The sequence below is a fragment of the Ursus arctos genome, unplaced genomic scaffold, assembly GCF_023065955.2.
Source record: "Ursus arctos isolate Adak ecotype North America unplaced genomic scaffold, UrsArc2.0 scaffold_5, whole genome shotgun sequence".
NCBI lineage: Eukaryota > Metazoa > Chordata > Mammalia > Carnivora > Ursidae > Ursus > Ursus arctos.
The window spans coordinates 55,079,370-55,084,206 of NW_026623067.1; the positions used below are offsets into that span (position 1 = coordinate 55,079,370).

Below are 4,837 nucleotides of genomic sequence, written 5' to 3' on the forward strand. Positions count from 1 at the left end.
GCAGCTTATCTTCTGCTGTGAAGATTGCTATGGTAAATGTATGCCCAGGGTACTACTATAGAGGTAAGAGGGTGAGTGGACCAATCCAGGTGTGGAATCTGGTGATGGAATAGACTGGAGTTTGTGACGTCCATTGTTCCTAAAGCACAACGGCCACCCCAACATAGAGCCTCAACCTGGCAAGAGACTTTTAGAAAAGCGAGTTTTGGTGAATACTCTTTATCTCTTGTAAATTTTACAACATGCTTTGAAGTCATTGATAATGATAGATCCAAGAATCACAGTTTACCACTGTTACCTCCACAGATATTGTTTAATCCGCCCAAGACTTGAGCTTTTCACAAGTCTTTAGAAAGCCAAGATAGGAAAAGTCATTAATTCTCACCCATCTCATCTTCTTGGAAGATAGAGCTAACTTCCATATAAGCTTAGTTTCCTATAAAACAAGGGATATTGAGAAGATTGTTGCCGTGATTAGTTCAAGACCAGACGCTTTGAGCTTTCCAAGGATGGCGCATAATCTAACATAATCTGTTTATATGTCGAAAAATGTGTATGTACATTTTTATAAACATATGCATGTAACTTAATTAAACATGGTTTACGAAATACACATGCCATATCATTAGCAGTGGTTGTCTCTGGAGTGTGGAAATAAGATTGGGTGTTGGAGAAGAGAGACATTCTATGTGTGAATTCTTAAGTGATTACATAGTTCTATGTTACTCGTACTGTTTATAAACCTTATAATGTGCATATGAAGGCATATTTTGACTCTGTAAAAACAATGCTAGCTAGTAGATTATTTATTTACCCAAACCACTAAATTTTGTTCTAGTCACCTATTGGCTTTTTTATTTTCAGCTGAATAACAAGTGCTTATCTTTCATCATTTACCTGGAGATTTTTCTGAGGAGAAAATACAGAAGCATTAGCAGGAGCTTTGGAACTATGAGTTTTGTTAGGGGAAGTAAAGGTGGGGGAAGTAAGCAGTGGTAATGATAGGATCTCTCTCTCACCCACTCAAGTTCTTTCTGCATTTTCTCATTTGAATAGTAATATGCGGAGGAAGTCAGGGAAATATTTTTAAAAATAAAATTGTAGAGCTAGAGGAGACTTCACAGGTAATTTTTTATCTCTAAGGAAGATGAGGCCTAAAATGTTAAGTGACTTACGTCAGACATTCACGAAGTGGTAGGTTGACATTGGAAGCCAGGTCTTTTTGTGTCCTGCTGTTTCTACTAAACCTCCCTATCTTTTAATCTCCAAAAGACCCATGAAGTCTAATTTGAACAGCTTTAAGTTACAAACATAACTGCAGTGTCTTACAATTTGGCCACAAATCATGAGATGCTCTGCCCATAATCACTACATTTTATGCCAGGTTCACCAAAAGTAGCTCCTTTAAAGTTTCTCGAGAGGTCCAGGTAACACTTCACCCTCAAATTCAGGCAGTTCTCTTAACGGTTGGCCACTTGCAGCTGGTGGTCTTTCTGGAGAGCATACCAAAATGTCCCAGTGTCTGTCTTTCAGTCCTACTCAACTGGAGACCATCCAGGTCTGCACCTGGACACGTTTCTTGGATAATGATTTCAATGTCCTCATCTCTCTTCCTTCTACCTTCTCTCCAAAACCTAGGGGGAGCAAATACAAAACTTTAATCCTGTGGTCTTGTAGAAGAATTTTAGATGACTCAGATCCCTAACCCAACTATTTAAGAGTTAAATTCTATAATTGCACTCCGAAAGTGAGATCTACAGGCAAAAACATGCATTCAGTTAAACTCAGCAGTGACAACAGAAGGGGGACCGAATATATTTACAGGAAAAATTTGTTAGTTTGTGGAGTGGCGAAAGAGGCTAAGATTGCTCAAGATCATTTTCAATAGGCCCAATTTGGGAAACAGAAATTTAATCATAAATTTGGTATTGTAAGGAACAGTGAAGATATACACAGTTTTCATCATGTGCCCTGGCTCAACCACTGCATGCATTTTCCAATGTCATTTGTCAAAGCCCTTAAAGCCGATGCTGTTAACAACAGCAGAAGGGCCTGTGAGTCACTGCCCAGGCCTGCAACAGAATGCCATCCACAAGCTACACTGACCTAACTGGACTGAAATTCAGAAGCTACACATTGACCTCCGAAGTAAGGACATTGGTTGTTCTTCTGGAGTCGACCCTCAGTTCACAAAGATATGAATTTGGACTAACTCCCATGCCCCTCATTTCTTCAAGTTCACTCAAGCGAAGACATTTTTTCAAATGGTCATGAACAATGCCCATTGAGCAGCAACCCGAGATCAGCTGGGCAACCCGGAGGGGCTCTTTTCTGAAGTCCTCTTCTGTGTCACTCATTCTTTCTCTCCAGTCAACCAAACATCGATCTCTCAAGCTCTGTGGGGATCTTGGGGTTGATACCTAATAGTTTGGCGTGTTTGCCTCCTGCAGATGGTTGCCGGGTGGAAGATAGGGATACAGTTATTCCCAAAATGGAATATCTTTTAATACGAGGTGAAAACATTTAAACACTGAGGAAGGCCGCAAAAAAATGGCATATTAGGTTATGCCATACTCCAAGAAGTACTTTACACTCAGAGCTTTTTCTTAGCGCCCATAATGAGATGAGTACTATTCCCGGGGAAAAACGAAAACTTGTCACCATCTAAAGCTTCATCTGCTTAGAAAAGAATATCGTCTATACGTAAGGGACTCATTTACAGTATAATTGTCACAACTGTACATTTCTTTTTCTGCGTGATTCTAACAGTTTCATAAATCTATATAAATGATAAGACCTCCAAATTTCAGGTTAAGATATAGCTTTGTGTAAAATACCTTTTTTCCCCGCATAGTATCACGTTCACAATAAGTGCTATAAAAATGAGCCTATGTTATTCCTAGTTGCATTACATTTGCCTAAGAGTTTTAAACAGGGATTTAAAATAATCTTAGACCAGAAGGGGTTGTTACCTTTATGAATCCATGGTTTTAGTCGCACTGGCTAAATCTGGATGCCGAATCCGGCAACTGTCTTCCAGTCTTGCTGAGATATAATTGACAAGACAGCACTGTGTTAGTTTAAGGTGCACCAAATCGTGACCTGACTTAAAAAAAGAAAAAAAAAGTTTTTTTCCCTGTGATGAGAACTCTTAGGATTGAATCTCCTAACATCCAGCAACTTTTGTGACCTAGAAATATCTGAGTCCATGTGATCAGAGTATCTGTGTCCTGGTTATTATTTGGAAAATTGGGAACCTGTTGCATTCCCATTCCCAGAATTCAGAAGTACCCTTGAAATCATTAAAAGTTGGTTACCTCATCATATTCACAGAGATGAAAGGTGTAAACTGCACCCAGTTTCCAGCGCGTTCCCCCACGAGGCCAAGGGAATGGACACAATGGTGAGCAGCCAGTAGAGCTCTTCTGTTCTTCCTGGGATCTCTGACTTTCCCTCTCAGTGGCTCAGTCAGCTTAGTCGCCACATTCTAGTTGTTACTTCTCTACTCTCCACAGGTACTAATTATTTTCATTCATGATCATGGTGAAGTGATGAATCAAGTTCCTTTTTTTTTTTTCTTTCTCAACGTTTTGTAAGAAGTGGGTCAAGATGGAAAATGTTGGAAGTTCTAGAATTTTGATTTTTGTTTTGTCTGGTTCTTGATTTTGGCTCGGGTCATGATCTCAGGGTTGCGGAATCGAGCTCCACTTAGGGCTCCATGCTAAGTGAGTAGTCTTCTTGGGATTCTCTCTCTCCTTATCTCTCAGTCCCTCCCCCCATTCTTGTCCCCCCCAAAATAGATAAATAAAATCTTAAAAAAAAAAAATAGAAAAAGAAAACTTACCATGTCACTGACAGGATTCCCTTGAGGCTTTCTGAGATTCCTGCGCCTTTACTTGGCTTTCCTGCTCCACATGGTTGGCATTCTGAGGTTGATACGAAGCCCCATCTATATAACAGCAGTAGACGGGGAGGTAGTGTGAGTGAGCACGTGTTTATCCTCACGCATTCCTCTCTGGTGATCTTCTCTTCAAAAGACAGTCGAATAAGAAGTTTCCAGATATGATTTAACAGAACCAAATATTTAGATTTTTTTTTTAAATGAATACTAAAATTCTGACTCAATATGGTACCAGAAGCCAAGATGACAGAAGGTGACGCATATGATGACAACTCATGATACAGACAAGTGAATGAAATTTCTTTTCACAAAAGAACATTCAAAATGTGATCCACGTGCACTATCTAGAAACATCCTCATTAATTAAGGAGTGAAACTATATTTTTTTAATGTAGTCACAGATCCATGCAGCCGTTTAATCTCCAAAAATTTCAGTTGACTCCACAGATGGATTTATAACAACCTCTAATGGGTGTAACTTAAGATGGAACAGATGACTCTCCCAACGGATTAATCAACCTCTTCCAAACTGCAAATTAAAAAAGAAACAAATCAAACACTGCATTTTCCTCACAGATGTGAAGCAAGACGTATTCACTCTTACTCCTATAATTACAGCATTAGGAGAGATTTACCAACATCAAAGTAAATAAAAACATACCAAATGAAAGCTGATGAAAAACTAACAAGAGAATGAATAATACTTTTTTTTTAATATCACAGCCCTAGGATCTCTTATTGATTTCAGTCATACACTCCTTCCTTTCAGATGGAGAGGCCTGAAGTTAAAATAAAAATACAGCTCTTGTGAAGACCTCGGCTATGTTCTAACCACACAGTATCTGACTCAATTCATCTCCAGCATCTGCAGTTCATTTTTTTTTAATCAGATGTTTTTGTCGTTGTCGTTGTTGTTTTGGCCAACTTTCATTTGAG

The 4,837-nt window shown here is 39.0% G+C and overlaps 1 long non-coding RNA gene across 1 annotated transcript; it reads right to left on the reverse strand.

The window, feature by feature from the left end:
* Nucleotides 1-203: 203 nt before the first annotated feature.
* Nucleotides 204-4,325, reverse strand: LOC113254930 (uncharacterized). Its single transcript, XR_003316013.4, has 3 exons — nt 3,845-4,325; nt 2,973-3,045; nt 204-1,634 (listed from the first exon to the last, which is right to left on the reverse strand). It is a non-coding gene; the product is annotated as an uncharacterized LOC113254930 (long non-coding RNA).
* Between the last annotated feature and the right edge of the window lie 512 nt (nt 4,326-4,837).